Source organism: Hyperolius riggenbachi, chromosome 12 (assembly GCF_040937935.1).
Source record: "Hyperolius riggenbachi isolate aHypRig1 chromosome 12, aHypRig1.pri, whole genome shotgun sequence".
NCBI lineage: Eukaryota > Metazoa > Chordata > Amphibia > Anura > Hyperoliidae > Hyperolius > Hyperolius riggenbachi.
The window spans coordinates 74217873-74236782 of NC_090657.1; the positions used below are offsets into that span (position 1 = coordinate 74217873).

General features: G+C 46.5%; 1 long non-coding RNA gene across 2 annotated transcripts in view; it reads right to left on the reverse strand.

Annotated features, from left to right (window-relative positions):
* Positions 1-9683, reverse strand: part of LOC137541248 (uncharacterized) — a 213602-nt gene extending 203919 nt beyond the window's left edge. For both annotated transcript variants that reach the window (XR_011025110.1, XR_011025111.1), the window contains exons 1-2: positions 9134-9683; positions 3201-3463 (exon numbers count right to left, since the gene is read on the reverse strand). This is a non-coding gene — a long non-coding RNA (uncharacterized lncRNA). The remainder of the gene's footprint in view (positions 1-3200; positions 3464-9133) is intronic.
* Positions 9684-18910: the final 9227 nt, after the last annotated feature.

Genomic DNA, 18910 nt, shown 5'->3' on the forward strand with positions numbered 1-18910 from the left:
GTTCATCGCCGTGCTGTTGCTATTGGCAAAATGGGCACGATACCATTTTTTAATTGTAACGTGCCTAATACAAAAGGGCTCTAATTAGTTGATCTCCCACTCAGATGGTTTATTATATTCTTTTTTGGCAGAGTACTTTGGCTAATCCAATTGGCTTAAAGTAAATCACATTTTGGCCAATAGGATTGTAAGCCGGCCCACCATGGCAAGGTAGACTCTTAGGGCAGGTTGGGGGAAGGGAGTGAGTGAGGTATAGGGGATGGAAGTTTTGAAGGGGGATAAGGGGGATAGGTGGTCATCATGGGTTCCACTCTTACACCCTCAAGTGTAAAGTCTGGAAACATGACAACCACCTGATAAATAATTGGGACCCAGTTGGTCCCCCTTAGGCCTGGTTCAACATTGGGATCGCAAAAGGAAAATCACAATCACCTATGGAGTGTGATTGTGTTTTTACCAAGCAATTGTGGCTCCATGTTGCAGTGATTGCGTTTTTCGAGTCTCATTCCAGAGAATGAGAATGGCATTCTAACTGCCACCGAAATGTTGCATGCAGTGCACCTTTGCGACATATGCACACCGCAGGCACTGCAAGGATTTACCACATTGCTTTGCTGAATACCGACTATAGGATGTAGTCTTCCCAGTGAGTAAATCCTGGTACACACTTTCAATTATGATTGGCCAATCACTAACCTTACCAAAATGCACTATGGGAGCCAACAGATATTGGATTTAATGAGCAGATTGTGCAGGTAAACAATCACACTACATATAGCTAGGTTCACACTTGGTCCGTTAACATATCTGTGGCTCTGTTTTTCAGGCCGGATCAAAACTGGAGCTACGGATACCAGTGTTAAAGATGGCAGTTCTCTTCACCCATAAAAAAACGGATCCGTCTGCGTTCAGGGGGACCCGTTTTTAAAACCTGAATGGACGGTCCGTATTCGCAACATTTTCAAGGACCCAAACTAGCTGGAGGGAGAGCGGGGACGGTGGACCCAGGTGAGGGGGGAACGACCCCCCTCCCCGCTGACGTTTCCACGGACTGGAAACGTCACCTGTGGCTTTACCCTAGCCTCCGTTTTGTTTAGAGAAAAAAATAAAAAAGGACCCTTTTAAAACGGATTTGATCCTGAACTGACAAGTGTGGACCTAGCCATAGGTGGTAATTGGTAAGTTATTGGCCAATCATAATTGAAAGTGTGTACCAGGCTACTACACATGTCAAACGTTCCATAGTTCTGCCATGATTGGCCTGCTTGGTGTTAGTAGTTTTCAGATCATCAAATCATTATATTTGTGATCTGTTTATATAACTTTCTATTTGGCTACTAATTACCAAAATGTCTGTGAACAGATCACAAATATGATTTGATGATCTGAAAACTACTAACACCAAACTGGCCAATCATGAATCCACAGTTATGGTTACTAATGCACTTAAGGGGCCCATACAGTGGTTGATTTCAACGATCGATCGATCAGAAATCGATTCTATCAAATTCCCCATTCGATCGATTTGCGGTCAAGTTCGATCGATTTGATCTATCTAAATTTTCCATCCTGTCAGATAGATCAAATCGATCGAAAATTGGCCGCAAATCGATCGAATGGGGAATTTGATAGAATCAATTTCTGATCGATGGCCCATAGAGTTGCATTGGCTCTAATCGTCCAATAATGAGTGAGTTTACTATCTATGGGAATTCGGGGGATGGGGTAGTAAACAACATGTATACCAAGAGGTGATGTGTTTTTAGGTTTGCTAGTGAGGAGCACAACTTGGCCAGAGGCTGATGTGGGAGTGGCGTAAGTTGTAGTGTGTATACTTGTTGGAAAATGTAGCTATCAAGTGTGATGCTTTTTCAGGACCATATACTAGCACAGAGTAATAATTCATAGCAGCAATTCATAGCTGTTGCATGAAATAACTGGAGAATTGTTGCCACCCTGTCATCCTATAAATTGTAACACCAGATTACTATCAAGTGTGACCATGTTTCAGGGCCGTATACAGTCACGCTCTGTCAGTCAGTTGTAAATGGTGGTGAGAAATGACTTTTGGGTACCTCTCCCATTTGTAGAGCTGCAGGACTGTCTTACAGGATGTATTCTCTGCAGAATCCGGCACCTGGCCTCCAGTACTGCAGAGTGACCAGGATCTGCTTTCCATTACGTCCTCTTCCCCAATGTGCATCCATACTAGAACAGCAGTGAAAAGCACCACCTGAGAGGGCGTGGACCAGAGGTTCCCAGCATTCTCTATCTATACCCAGCTGAGTATTGTGAGGTCATCAGGTAATCCTGACCAGGGCAGTTTCTAGGCAAAAATACACCCAGGGCGAGGGTGTGAAAAGTGCACCCCCCCCCCCCTCCACGTGGAGCCAGGTATAGGGGCCTGCAGTATAGGTTAGCAAGGTCTAGTTGCACTCAGTATAGGTAGCCAACTATAAGTCCCCTCAGTATAGGTAGCTAGGCATAGGTGCCCCAGTATAGGTAGCCAGCTATAGGTCCCCACAGTATAGGTTAGCCAGGTAGGTGCCTCCAGTATAGATATGCAGTATTGTTGTCCCGGCATAGGTTAGATAGACAGGTGTCACCGCTATAGGTTAGATAGGTAGGTGCCCCCAGTACAGGTTAGCTAGGTGGGTGTCTCCAATATAAGTAGCCAGAATAGTTGCCCCCAGTATAGGCTAGATAGGTAGGTGCCCGCAGTATAGGCTAGATAGGTAGGTTCCCCCAGTATAGGTTAGATAGGTAGATGCCCCCAATATAGGTTAGATAGGTAGCTGCCCCCAGTAAAGGCTAGATAGGTAGGTGCCCCCAGTACAGGTTAGATAGGTAGGTGCCCCCAGTATAGGCTAGATAGGTAGGTGCCTCCAGTATAGGCTAGATAGGTAGGTGCCTCCAGTATAGGATAGATAGGTAGGAACCTCCAGTACAGGTTAGATAGGTAGCTGCCCCCCGTATAGGTTAGATAGGTAGGTATGACAAAAAAGTTAGTCGGGAGCCTCATATACAACGTATCAAAAATATTTTTTATTCAAAAAGCATAGTGTGAACCCCCCCCCGCCCTATTTAAAACCATAAAAATGGCTGCAGTTCCCATAGAGGATGGTAGGCCTAGCGCTAGATGAATTTGGAGTGCACGTCTATTATTCAAGCATAAGCAACAGTTACCAATAGCGACTCACCTGTCCTTTTGTATAAGCGTATTACGCTATAATGGCGGGTACTTCCGGCACTAGCAACGTCCATATGCCAGGTTCCCTTGCGTGCCACTCGTCTGCCGCCGTCCGTTTATGTGCACCAGCTACTTCAGCTGTTCGGGCGTTTTGAAGCAGGAACAAGGATGCTGGGAGGAGAGAGCGAGGCCATACACCGAGATCCTTTACATGACCGCAGCCTCACGTGACGCATTTCACCCGGCGTCGGGTTTCTTCAGATAGGTAGGTACCTGCAATATAGGTTAGATAGGTAGCTGCCCCCAGTATAGGCTAGATAGGTAGGTACCAGCAATATAGGTTAGATAGGCAGCTGCCCCTAGTATAGGTTAGATAGGTAGGTACTCCCAGTATAGGTTAGATAGGTAGGTGCCCCCCAGTATAGGCTAGACAGGTAGGTGCCCCCAGTATAGGTTAGATAGGTAGGTACCCCTGTATTGGTTAGATAGGTAGGTGCCTCCAGTATAGGTTAGATAGGTAGGTACCTGCAATATAGGTTAGATAGGTAGGTGCCCCCAGTATAGGTTAGATAGGTAGGTACCTGCAATATAGGTTAGATAGGTAGCTGCCCACAGTATAGGTTAGATAGGTAGCTGCCCCCAGTATAGGTTAGATAGGTAGGTGCCCCACAGTATAGGCTAGATAGGTAGGTGCCCCAGTATAGGTTAGATAGGTAGGTGCCCCCAGTATAGGTTAGATAGGTAGGTACCCCAAGTATAGGCTAGATAGGTAGGTGCCCCCAGTATAGGTTAGATAGGAGGCTGCCCCCGTATAGGTTAGATAGGTAGTTTTCCCCGTATAGGCTAGATAGGTAGGTGCCCCCAGTATAGGTTAGATAGGTAGGTACCTCCAGTATAGGCTCGATAGGTAAGTGCCCCCAGTATAGGTTAGATAGGTAGGTGCCCCCAGTATAGGTTAGATAGGTAGCTGCCACTAGTATCAGCTAGATAGGTAGGTACCCCCAGTATAGGTTAGATAGGTAGCTGCCCCTAGTATCAGCTAGATAGGTAGGTACCCTCCTCCCCCATCATGGAGGGGGGAGTCAGCCGAGGGGAGAGCGACCCGACCTCTCCCTCCCTTCCTCTCCCGGGCCGCCCTCCGTGCTCCCCCTCTGATGCAGAGTAAAGCGCAGCAGGAAGCAATGAAGAGAGCAACAAGAAGCAATGTAGAGAGCACCTGCCTGAGTTCCAATCGCCGGTTACTAGCCGCTGGTCTCCTCCTCTGCATAGCCGCTTATACACACTATACTTCCTGCTACACCGGTACCCCCAAACAAGAAGTATAGTGTGTATAAGCGGCTATGCAGAGGAGGAGACCAGCGGCTAGTGACCGGCGATTGGAACTCAGGCAGGTGAGTTGCTCTCTACATTTTCAATTTCACTGTGATGTTGCGCTCAGTCCTCAAGCTCCTGTGTGGCTGCTGACTATGCACAGAGACAAGTCCCAGTGAAACAAATCCAATCAATTAGACGTGCCAATGGTCCACACACGCCCAATTCAGATTGTGTTTTTATTTTTAAGGTCTCACAGACAAGCGGGTCTCCTCATAGTGAGTATTGCCTCAATGCAGTACACCCTAGTGCCAACACACACTGCGTGAGGGTAATAGCTATCACCAAAAGGCAGGAGATCACCCCCCCTCTCAATCCCCACTCACCGGATGGCTTCTTTCAATAATTACACATCAAACATTTCATTTCGGCTGCACATAAAATACACTGGTATGTTTGCATATCACAATACACATCCGCCGACACCGATCACCTCTCACATGCCCAGGCTGCGTCTGGTTCAGTATTCAGTTTGTGTGCGTCCTCCAAGCTGTGACTCAGTGAGGAGGATGCACGCAAACTGAATACTGAACCAGACGCGGCCTGGGCATGTGAGAGGTGACCGGTGTCGGCGGACGGGTGTTGTGATATGTAAACATACCAGTGTATTTTATGTGCAGCCGGAATGAAATGTTTGATGTGTAATTATTGAAAGAAGCCATCCGGTGAGCGGCGATTGAGGGGGGGGGGGTGATCCCCTGCCTTTTGGTGATAGCTATTACCCTCACGCAATGTGTGTTGGCAGTAGGGTGTACTGTATTGAGGCAATACTCACTATGAGGAGACCCGCTTGTCTGTGTTTTTATTTTTAAGGTATCACAATCTTAATTGGACATGTGTGGACCATTGGCGCCACTAATTGATTGGATTTGCTCTCTACATTGCTTCCTGTTACTCTCTACATTGCTTCCTGCTGCGCTTTACTCTGCATCAGAGAGGGAGCATGGAGGGCGGCCCGGGAGAGGAAGGGAGAGAGAGGTCGGGCCACTCTCCCCACAGCTGCAGCTCCCCCTCCATCACTGCGCCCCCCTCAGGGTGGCCACACGGCCTTACAAAACGGGCCTGATCCTGACTCTATGGAAGGAGTTAATAAGCCTGAGGTAGAGAATATAACCTTGTGAGCCAATCATAACCATAAAGAAAAAGTAATATTAATAAGCAGAGATAAGATGGAACTGTGCCCCATTGTAGAATGGAATCTCCACTTTCACACATATCATACTTGATCAGATATCAGATACTTGACTCAGATGCTTCCAGCTAGTTGTTATGCCTGGTACATACACACCATGCAATTTCCCATCTGATAGACGGGTCCAAACGATGATTTCTGACAGGTCCAATCTGATCTGATTTCTGATCATGTTTCTGATGCATTTTTTGTAGAAGTTTTTGGAAAGTTTAATTGGAAAAACGATCTGAAATCAGATCTAATCTGTTGGAAATTATCAATTCGATCCGTCCATCTGAAGGAAATTGCATGGTGTGACCCAGGCATAACACCTATAGGATGTAGTCTTCCCAGTGAGTAAATCCTGGTACACACTTTCAATTATGATTGGCCAATCACTAACTAACCTTACCAAAATGCACTATGGGAGCCAACAGATATTGGATTTAATGAGCAGATTGTGCAGGTAAACAATCACACTACATATAGCTAGGTTCACACTTGGTCCGTTAACATATCTGTGGCTCTGTTTTTCAGGCCGGATCAAAACTGGAGCTACGGATACCAGTGTTAAAGATGGCAGTTCTCTTCACCCATAAAAAAAAACGGATCTGTCTGCGTTCAGGGGGACCCGTTTTTAAAACCTGAACGGACGGTCCGTATTTGCAACATTTTCAAGGACCCCAACTAGCTGGAGGGGGAGCGGGGACGGGGGACCCAGGTGAGGGGGGAATGACCCCCCTCCCCGCTGACGTTTCCACGGACTGGAAACGTCACCTGTGGCTTTACCCTAGCCTCCGTTTTGTTTAGAGAAAATAATAAAAAAGGACCCTTTTAAAACGGATTTGATCCTGAACTGACAAGTGTGGACCTAGCCATAGGTGGTAATTGGTAAGTTATTGGCCAATCATAATTGAAAGTGTGTACCAGGCTACTAAACATGTCAAACGTTCCATCGTTCTGCCATGATTGGCCTGCTTGGTGTTAGTAGTTTTCAGATCATCAAATCATTATATTTGTGATCTGTTTATATAACTTTCTATTTGGCTACTAATTACCATAATTTCTGTGAACAGATCACAAATATGATTTGATGATCTGAAAACTACTAACACCAAACTGGCCAATCAGGAATCCACAGTTATGGTTTCTAATGCACTTAAGGGGCCCATACAGTGGTTGATTTCAGCGATCGATCGATCAGAAATCGATTCTATCAAATTCCCCATTCGATCGATTTGCGGCCAAGTTCGATCGATTTGATCTATCTGACAGGATCGACCTAAATTTTCCATCCTGTCAGATAGATCAAATCGATCGAAAATTGGCCGCAAATCGACCGAATGGGGAATTTGATAGAATCAATTTCTGATCGATGGCCCATAGAGTTGCATTGGCTCTAATGGTCCAATAATGAGTGAGTTTACTATCTATGGGAATTCGGGGGATGGGGTAGTAAACAACATGTATACCAAGAGGTGATGTGTTTTTAGGTTTGCTAGTGAGGAGCACAACTTGGCCAGAGGCTGATGTGGGAGTGGCGTAAGTTGTAGTGTGTATACCTTGCATTGGATTTAATGGTTCAATAATGCATTTAGATTGATTTTCAATAGATTTCAGGAAATCTGTTCCTATTGTGTGGCACATCAGATAGATTCCTGTCAGATTGGACTTGACAGGCATCTGCCATAAATCTATCTGATGGTCAAATCTGCTGCAAATCTATAAGTGTATGGCAACCTTTACACTCAGCTCATACTCAGTGCTTAAAACTGACTGAGGCTGGGTGCACACATAACAGAGCGTGAAAGGTTGCGTTTTCTGTCATGTGTGGGGTTTTGTGTGTGTTTTTAGTACTTTTGCGGTTTTTCCTTGCAGATGCGTTTTTCAAGCGTTTGTGTGCATTTTTATGCATTTGTGTTTGGCATATACAAAACCCATATGTGTTTTGTATGCGCTTTTCAATTGCGCTTTATGCTAATTCCTAGGAAGACAACAGGAAGCGGAAATACATAAGAAAACAATTTTTTTAAATAAAAACGCATATAAAAACGCATGTAAAATGCAAACATAAAACATAAAAAATGCATACCATTGCGTTCCCATTGACTTTCATTATGTGTGTTTTTTAATATTATGCAACAAAACCTGAATTTTAAAAACGCATGTTTGAAAACGCATATGCGTTTTTATATGCATTTTTCCTGCGGCCCATTGACTTCCGTTCTGCAACGTTAGCGTTTCTGCTAAGTGTGCACCTAGCCTGTATGTTCTCTATTCCATATACTTATTCTTCCTACATGCATCCTCTATGTATAACCAGATGAGTACTGTGAGGTCATCAGGTAATCCTAGCATTCTCTATACCCAGCCGAGTATTGTGAGGTCATCAGGTAATCCCAGCATCCTCTATACCCAGCCGAGTATTGTGAGGTCATCAGGTAATCCCAGCATCCTCTATACCCAGCTGAGTATTGTGAGGTCATCAGGTAATCCCAGCATCCTCTATACCCACCTGAGTATTGTGAGGCCATCAGGTAATCCCAGCATCCTCTATACCCAGCTGAGTATTGTGAGGTCATCAGGTAATCCCAGCATCCTCTATACCCACCTGAGTATTGTGAGGCCATCACGTAATCCCAGCATCCTCTATACCCAGCTGAGTATTGTGAGGTCATCAGGTAATCCTAGCATCCTCTATACCCAGCTGAGTATTGTGAGGTCATCAGGTAATCCAAGCATCCTCTATACCCAGCTGAGTATTGTGAGGTCATCAGGTAATCCCAGCATCCTCTATACCCAGCCGAGTATTGTGAGGTCATCAGGTAATCCAAGCATCCTCTATACCCAGCTGAGTATTGTGAGGTCATCAGGTAATCCAAGCATCCTCTATCTGTACCCAGCTGAGTATTGTGAGGTCATCAGGTGGGAAAAAACAGCTATAACTGATCAGTCAAGTTTTCATCTGGAAAGACAATTTACAGCATGTCAGGACTGTTTGCATGTAAATGATAATGTATTCTGTACTAGGGATTTGATTATATTTTCTTTTCATAATTCACGCTGATGTAATGCTTCCTGAGTGAGGTTTGTTGACTTTTTTGTAAATATGGACTTTGCTTACCTTTTCAATAAAACGTTTAAACAAAAAATACACACACACACATATATACATATATATATATATATATATATATATATATATATATATATATATATATATATATATATATATATATATATATATATAGCCATCATTTCTTATGTCATTTGGTATATCTGCTTACATCACTTTTTCTCTGGCTGCTATATATATATAACGCTTTCATTAATATATTTGCTGTATTAAAATCCTTATGTGACTCTATGATTGATGTTTAAATAATAAAAAGAATAATTACTAAAACATTCCTTCCTTCCGTTGCAGCATCGGAGCTGCGATCAGCGTCAGAGGTGCCCCTCGGCTCGGCGGTCTCTAGGCGAATGCCTCGCTCCCGCAGCGGAGCTTTATACAGCCACAGAGCGGACCACGTTGAGAACACACACAGCCCCCGCGTGCCGCTGCGCCACATTTGTGTTTCTTCTCCCGCCTCTTCGCGGGGTTTTCAGGCGATCGGCGACCCCCAAACCCGGGACCACCCGCATGTCTCCATCTCCGGACTCCGCCCCGAAGACCCGAACAGGAATCCCGGAGGAATGCCGCCGCTTTCATGTGGAAATCATTCGATCCATGGGCGCCCCCTGGCGGTCACAGCGCTAGCGGTGTGAAGACGGCTGTTCGGGGGCAGATTGCGGGGGTGAGAGGGGGCAGAGAGGAGAGATCGCTGCTGGGGGTGGAGGAGGGCTCTCTGATAGACAGGTGTAATGCTATTTGGGGCCTCCAGGGGGCGGTGATGGGGAGTTATGAGCAGTTTAGTGTGATTGGAGAAGCACAAAGCCTGTCACGTGACCCCGGAGCTGTCGGCACTGGAAGCACAGATGCGGCTCCGTCACGTGCAGAGGGGAGGGGCTCTGACACAACCCCCCCGACCCCCACATGCCTTTTTTTACATACAACAAAGGTGGCTGCAAGAAGCCACGCCCCCCGCCGCGAGAAGCTCCGCCCCCCTATCCAGGACACTTTGGAGAGGCAGGCAGCCCTGACAGGAATTTGGGATCAGGTGAGAATGTGCATCCCCCATTGCAGCACCCTCACTGAGCTCCACCCCCTTCCAACTAACTTCTCCTTTATCCACACACCGACACTGACCCCTCCCCCCACCTGCACCCACAGTACTTTCTCCCTCAAGAACCCCCCCCCCCCCACACACACACAAACACACTGACCCCTCCTTCCACCAATCAACACACACTGATCCCTCACACACCCCCCCCACCCCCAAAACCCACAGTAACTTCTTCCTCATCCAACACACGCACCCCCTACACCCACACTGGCCTCTCCCTCCACCAATCACCTACACTGACCCATCACCCCCCCCTAGAACCCACAGTAACTTCATACCCCCCCCCCCCCCCCCCCCACACACACACACACACACACACACACACACACACACACACACACACACACACACACACACACACCTCACCCTCCACCCACACTAACCTCTCCATCATCCACACTGACCTCTCCCACCCCCCACAATCCACTCTAACTTCTCCCTTCCCTGACAATCATACTGACCTCTCCCTTCCCCGACAATCACAATGACCTCTACCTTCCCCCACCCCCTACACTAACCTGTCCCAACCCCCGGAACCCACACTAACCTCTCCCTTTCCCGACAACCACACTGACCTCTCCCTTCCTCGACAATCACACTGACCTCTCCCTTCCCCCACCCCCTACACTAACCTCTCCCACCCCCCAGAACCCACACTAACTTCTCCCTTCCCCAACAACCACACTGACCTGTCCCTCCCCCGACACCCACACTGACCCCCGCCCAGCACCCATCCTGACCTCTTCCTCCTCCCAGCACCTACACTGAGTTCTCCCTCCTCCAGCACAAGTGGCATAGGAATCTCCATAGGAGCCATAGTAGCTGCTATGGCGGCCTTAGCCAAGGGTCCTATTCTCTTTACCGGCGATAGGGGGGTCTGCTGCGAGCCTCATGGAGACCCATGGCGGTCTACCTGAAGTGTACAGCTAGCAAAGGGGGGACATTTCACCCTGGGCCGGCTGCACTAATGCAATAGAAAATACAGCTGTAACACCGCGACCACTCGATTAGCTCCGCCCCCTCCTCTGTACCTTTCCACCTGGCTGTCATGCCTCTTTGTTGCTTTCTGTGTTGGGTGCCAGGGATGTGATGCTCCTGTCATGCTCCTGCTATTTGCTGCTGTAGTGCTGTGCTCCGCCCCTCCGTCCTGGAACTTTCAATCTGGAAACCGTGGCGCAAGTGCCACATGTAACATTGCTGCATTTTCCCTATGGGCTAAAGTGCTGTATTTTCCCTATGGTCTAAAGTGCTATATTTTCCCTATGGGCTAAAGTGCTGCATTTTCCATATGGTCTAATGTGCTGCATTTTATATATTGGCTAACATGCTGCATTTTATATATGGGCCAATATGCTGCATTTTATATATATACTAACATGCTGCATTTTATATATGGGTCAATATGCTGCATTTTATATATGGACTAACATGCTGCATTTTATATATGGGTCAATATGCTGCATTTTGTTTATTGGCTAACGTGCTGCATTTTGTATACGGGCTAACGTGCTGCGTTTTATATATGGGCTAACGTGCTGCATTTTGTATACGGGCTAATGTGCTGCATTTTGTATACGGGCTAACGTGCTGCATTTTGTATACGGGCTAATGTGCTGCATTTTGTATACGGGCTAACGTGCTGCATTTTGTATACGGGCTAACGTGCTGCGTGTTGTATATGGGCTAACGTGCTGCGTTTTGTATACGGGCTAACGTGCTGCGTTCGTTATACGGGCTAACGTGCTGCGTTTTGTATACGGGCTAACGTGCTGCGTTTTGTATACGGGCTAACGTGCTGCGTTTTGTATACGGTCTAACGTGCTGCGTTTTGTATACGGTCTAACGTGCTGCGTTTTGTCTACGGGCTAACGTGCTGCGTTTTGTCTACGGGCTAACGTGCTGCGTTTTGTATACGGGCTACCGTGCTGCATTTTCCCTATGGGCTAAAGTGCTGTATTTTCCCTATGGTCTAAAGTGCTGTATTTTCCCTATGGGCTAAAGTGCTGCATTTTCCATATGGTCTAATGTGCTGCATTTTATATATTGGCTAACATGCTGCATTTTATATATTGGCTAACGTGCTGCATTTTATATATTGGCTAACGTGCTGCATTTTATATATGGGCCAATATGCTGCATTTTATATATATACTAACATGCTGCATTTTATATATGGGTCAATATGCTGCATTTTATATATGGACTAACATGCTGCATTTTATATATGGGTCAATATGCTGCATTTTGTTTATTGGCTAACGTGCTGCATTTTGTATACGGGCTAACGTGCTGCGTTTTATATATGGGCTAACGTGCTGCATTTTGTATACGGGCTAATGTGCTGCATTTTGTATACGGGCTAACGTGCTGCGTGTTGTATATGGGCTAACGTGCTGCGTTTTGTATACGGGCTAACGTGCTGCGTTCGTTATACGGGCTAACGTGCTGCGTTTTGTATACAGGCTAACGTGCTGCGTTTTGTATACGGGCTAACGTGCTGCGTTTTGTATACGGTCTAACGTGCTGCGTTTTGTATACGGTCTAACGTGCTGCGTTTTGTATACGGGCTAGCGTGCTGCGTTTTGTCTACGGGCTAACGTGCTGCGTTTTGTCTACGGGCTAACGTGCTGCGTTTTGTCTACGGGCTAACGTGCTGCGTTTTGTATACGGGCTACCGTGCTGCGTTTTGTATACGGGCTAACGTGCTGCGTGTTGTATACGGGCTAACGTGCTGCGTTTTGTATACGGGCTAACGTACTGCATTTTGTATACGGGCTAACGTACTGAATTTTGTATACGGACTAACGTGCTGCATTTTGTATTCGGGCTAACATGCTGCGTTTTGTATTCGGGCTAACGTGCTGCGTTTTGTATTCGGGTTAACGTGCTGCGTTTTATATACGGGCTAACGTGCTGCGTTTTGTATACGGGCTAACGTGCTGCGTTTTGTATACAGGCTAACGTGCTGCGTTTTGTATACGGTCTAACGTGCTGCGTTTTAAAATCGGGCTAACGTGCTGCATTTTGTATTCGGGCTAACGTGCTGCATTTTGTATTCGGGTTAACGTGCTGCGTTTTGTATATGGGCTAACATGCTGCGTTTTGTATACGGGCTAACGTGCTGCGTTTTGTATACGGGCTAACGGGCTGCATTTTGTATACGGGCTAATGTGCTGATTTTTGTATACGGGCTAATGTGCTGCGTTTTGTATACGGTCTAACGGGCTGCATTTTGTATACGGGCTAACGTGCTGATTTTTGTATTCGGGTTAACGTGCTGCGTTTTGTATACGGGCTAACGTGCTGCGTTTTGTATACGGGCTAACGTGCTGCGTTTTGTATACGGGCTAACGTGCTGCGTTTTGTATACGGGCTAACGTGCTGCATTTTGTATATGGGCTAATGTGCTGCATTTTGTATATGGGCTAATGTGCTGCATTTTGTATATGGGCTAACGTGCTGCATTTTGTATATGGGCTAACATGCTGCATTTTGTATATGGGCTAACGTGCTGCATTTGTATATGGGCTAATGTCCTGTGTTTTGTATATGGGCTAACATGCTGCATTTTCTGTATGGGCTAACATGCTGCATTTTATATATGGTTTAAGATGCTGCATTTTCTATGTGGGCAAACATGCTTCTTTTTGTATATGGACTGCATTTTCTATATGGGCTAACGTGCTCATTTTATTTTTGGGCTAGCCAACTTATTTTCTATATAGGCAAATGTGCTGCATTTTCCGTATGGTCTAACGTGCTGCATTTTATATATGGGCTTACGTGCTACATTCTCTATATGTGCTAACATGCTGCATTTTCTATATGAGCTAACATGCTGCATTTTATATAAGGGCTTACATGCTGATGACCTGGCGTTACCCGGGTATGTATTTGGCTGGTGTTGGCTCTGCCCACTTTTTCTAACCCTAACACACAATTACTCAATGACCAAGTTTGTGAGCTTTGTGGTCTTTGGCATCAATAATTTGCATTGAAATGAAACAAATCTGATTGGCGGTGGCTCCACCCCTTTTCTGAATTTGATCCCCAGTCACCCAATGACCAACTGTACCAGGTTTGAGGTTTGCGCCATTAACAGTGCAAGAATGGCAGCAATTAAATATTCCCTGTGAAAATCAATAGGTGAATTCTGATTGGCTTTTGTAGGCTCCACCCACTTTTCTGAATATTAATCCCAGTCACCCAGTGGCCAACTGTGCAAAGTTTGAGAACCCTGCTATTACCAGTGTAAGAATGGCTGCAGTTTACATTTTCCCAGTGAAATTTGTATTTGTCTCCGCCCACTTTTTGGTTATGGGGATAAAAAGTATCCTATATGTTATTTCAGGTAATATACTATGTGTGTGCCAAATTTCATTCAAATTCCTTCAGCCATTTTTGCGTGATCGAGTAGCAAACATCCGAACTTCCCCTTTTATAATATTAGTAGGATATGCTGCATTTTATAGATGGTCTACATTTTCTGTCTGGGCTAATATGCTCATTTTATGTGTGGCCTAATCTTTCTAACTTCTATATGGGCTAATGTGCTTCATTTTCTGTATGGGCTAATGTGCTGCAATTCATATATAGGCTGCTGTTTCTATATGGATTAACCTGCTTATTTTCTATATGGGCTTACATGCTTCATTTTATTAATGGGCTGCATTTTGTTTATAGGCTAATGTGCTGCTTTTTATATATGGACTGCATTATGTATATGGGCTAACGTGCTGTATTTTCCATATGGGCTAAAGTGCTGCATTTTCCATATGGGCTAATGTGCTGCATTTTCCATATGGGCTAAAGTGCTGCATTTTCCATATGGGCTAACGTGCTGCATTTTCCATATGGGCTAAAGTGCTGCATTTTCCATATGGGCCAATGTGATACATTTTATATATGGGCTGCATTCGGAGAAGTGATTTTTAGCACTGCTAGATTTGAGCGCAGCCGGCGCCACCATAGACTATTATAGGAATCACATCACACAGCGCTCAGTGAGTAACGTTGGCGCCGTCAGAAGACAGAGCCGAAGTTGCTTAAATCACACAATAAATCGGCCTCCAGCAATCGCTGGAAGCCAAATTATATCATACCCCCCTATCCATGGCGGCCTGGAGGAGGAATAGTAATTAACACGGCCCGGACTTGTGCAGAAGCAGGATCAGCCAGGGCCGGCCCGCTCATGAGGCGGGGTGAAACTTTTACCTCAGGCGGCAAATTTCTAGGGGCGGCATCCGCCCGTCGGAGGGTGCGGGGAGCCGGCCGCCCAGCTGGAGGGGTAGCGGGCAGGACGGGGGTATTGGGCCTAGCGGCGGGGAGGGGGGTCGGACCCCCCCCTCCATCGCCTGGGTCCCCGTCCTCCGCTCCCCTCCAGCCTTAAATACATCAGAACTAGCGCAACTCGTAAGAGGCAGTGGGCGGGGAGGACTCACCTCTTCCTCGCTCGATCCAGCGTGCGCTCCACTGACGTCACTTCCTGCACGCCGCCCACTGTATTGTAAATGGACGGCGCTGCAGGAAGGGACGTCAGTGGAGCGCACGCTGGATCGAGCGAGGCAGAGGTGAGTCCTCCCCGCCCACTGCCTCTTACGAGTTGCGCTAGTTCTGATGTATTTAAGGCTGGAGGGGAGCGGAGGACGGGGACCCAGGCGAGGGAGGGGGGGGTCCGACCCCCCTCCCCGCCGCTAGGCACAATACCCCCGCCCTGCCCGCTACCCCTCCAGCTCGGCGGCGGCAGCAATAATTTTTTTTTAAATTTGCCTCAGGCGGCAAAAAGTCTCGGGCCGGCCCTGGGATCAGCTATATACCTGCTGTGTCCTGTGCCCAAGTCTACCGGGCTGATTTCACATGTATGCACTACATTTTCTATACTGGCTAATGTGCTGCATTTTATGATATGTGAGATGGGCCCCTGTATTGGAGGGGGGGGGGGGGTTAGAAGCTGTGCCCCCACAGCTCTGGAACCCCCTGCAGTCACTGGGGCTGCTCTCTGTGGTTACACCTCTGGTATAGATATTGTGGGGACTGCTTGAGTGTCCTGAACGTAACTGCACAACACTTATAAAGCATATACAGTATATTAGAATCTTGCTGCTCAAATAAATTGTTCAAGTAGTCTGAAGTGTGTGTCCAGGTGCCCCCAATGTTCCTGGCATTCCCTTCAGCCATTGCACACTTTAGGTCAGCATTGTCTGACAGTTATCTTCTATTGTTTTTCCTACACCTCCAGCTCACCCCTTTTCCCCTCCCCTTTCCATACAACAGAACAGGCTACTCAGCAGATAGCCCGCTAGCATGCCTATACAGAAATCATTCCTAAATTACCACCTTGAAGTAATGTTTTTATGTGAATGGAGTCATTCATATTTTAATAATATTAATCAACGTTTATAACAGTATTGATAAATTAAATGTTTTGTTTCCATAACCTTCTGGATCGGTGGGATCAAGGAGGATTGAGAAGACTCTGAACTCTCCAGAGGCTTCCCACTACTGAGGTAAGTGTTCAATTATCTTTTTTTCACTTCAGGTACCCTTGAAAGGATGCACGAGGTGACATGATGACATAGACATGTGTATGTACAGCGCCAAGCATACAAATAACTATGCTGTGTTCCTTTTTTTCTTTCCCTGCCTGAAAGAGTTAAACATCAGGCATGCAAGTGACTGGCTTGGGACTGGGTGGGACCACAGCGTAACCCTCACTGATAAGGAATTCCAGCTATAATACAGAAAATGGCTTCTGAGAGCAGAAAATAGATTAAAAAGGGTCAACAGTTCATAGATTGTAGCTCTGGCATACTTCAATAAAGGGCTATTGAGCAGAGACAATGAAACAGTAAAAACTTAAAAAGTAGATTTAAATATTAAATAAAACTGGGATATCTAAAAAAACAACAACACATTTTTAGGAGGAGGATCAGGGCATAGGGGCCAAGGTCGCAGCAGTTGCCTGTGCAACCGGGCCCCTGAGGGGCCCGCTTGTTCCTACCACAGTGCTGCCACTGAGGGAGTCATCAGATACTCACTTCGCCACGATCCACGCTCTGCAGCTACAAACTTCTTCCTGTTCTTGTGCTCCATCTCACATTAAGAGTGCTCCCTAGGGGCGCTCTTGCTGTGAGCTGGAACATAGGACAGGAAGAATTTTGTAGCTGCAGAGCGTGGATCTTGGCCGAAGTGACTATCCGATGACAGCTGAGCCACTGCTGCTGCATACCCCCTCCGCCTGGCTACCTATATAGAGGCATCTAATTCTGACTATCTATACAGAGCCATCTAATCCTGGCTACCTATAAAGAAGCATCTAATCCTGGCTATACAGAGGCATCTAATCCTGACTACCTAACCAGAGGCATCTAATCCTGACTATCTGCACAGAGGCATCTAATACTGACTATCTATACAGAGGCATCTAATCCTGGCTATACAGATGCATCTAATCCTGACTACCTATACAGAGGCATCTAATCCTGACTATCTATACAGAGGCATTGAATCCTGACTATACAGAGGCATCGAATCCTGACTACTATACAGAGACATCTAATCCTGACTATACAGAGGCATCGAATCTTGACTACCTATACACAGCCATCTAATACTGACTACCTATACAGAAGCATCTAATACTGACTATCTATACAGAGGCATCTGATCCTGACTACCTATACAGAGGCATCTAATCCTGGCTACCTATACTGCGGCATCTAATCCTGACTACCTATACAGAGGCATCTAATCCTGACTACCTATTAGTGTTGGGCGAACATCTAGATGTTCGGGTTCGGGCCGAACAGGCCGAACATGGCCGCGATGTTCGGGTGTTCGACCCGAACTCCGAACATAATGGAAGTCAATGGGGACCCGAACTTTTGTGCTTTGTAAAGCCTCCTTATATGCTACATACCCCAAATTTACAGGGTATGTGCACCTTGGGAGTGGGTACAAGAGGAAAAAAAAATTTAGCAAAAAGAGCTTATAGTTTTTGAGAAAATCGATTTTAAAGTTTCAAAGGGAAAACTGTCTTTTAAATGCGGGAAATGTCTGTTTTCTTTGCACAGGTAACATGCTTTTTGTCGGCATGCAGTCATAAATGTAATACATATAAGAGGTTCCAGGAAAAGGGACCGGTAATGCTAACCCAGCAGCAGCACACGTGATGGAACAGGAGGAGGGTGGCGCAGGAGGAGAAGGCCACGCTTTGAGACACAACAACCCAGGCCTTGCATGAGGACAAGAAGCGTGCGGATAGCATGCTTTGTACCACCATGCAGTCATAAATGTAATAAAGATAAGTGGTTCAATAAACAGGGACCACGCGGCAACGCTAACCCAGCAGCAGCACACGTGATGGAACAGGAGGAGGCGCAGGAGGAGAAGGCCACGCTTTGTGAGACACAACAACCCAGGCCTTGCATGAGGACAAAAAGCGTGCGGATAGCATGCTTTGTACCGCCATGTAGTCATAAATGTAATAAAGATAAGAGGTTCAATAAACAGGGACCACGCGGCAACGCTAACCCAGCAGCAGCAGCAGCAGCAGCACACGTGATGGAACAGGAGGAGGCGCAGGAGGAGAAGGCCACGCTTTGTGAGACACAACAACCCAGGCCTTGCATGAGGACAAAAAGCGTGCGGATAGCATGCTTTGTACCGCCATGTAGTCATAAATGTAATAAAGATAAGAGGTTCAATAAACAGTGACCACGCGGCAACGGTAACCCAGCAGCAGCAGCAGCACACGTGATGGAACAGGAGGAGGCGCAGGAGGAGAAGGCCACGCTTTGTGAGACACAACAACCCAGGCCTTGCATGAGGACAAAAAGCGTGCGGATAGCATGCTTTGTACCGCCATGTAGTCATAAATGTAATAAAGATAAGAGGTTCAATAAACAGGGACCACGCGGCAACGGTAACCCAGCAGCAGCAGCAGCAGCAGCA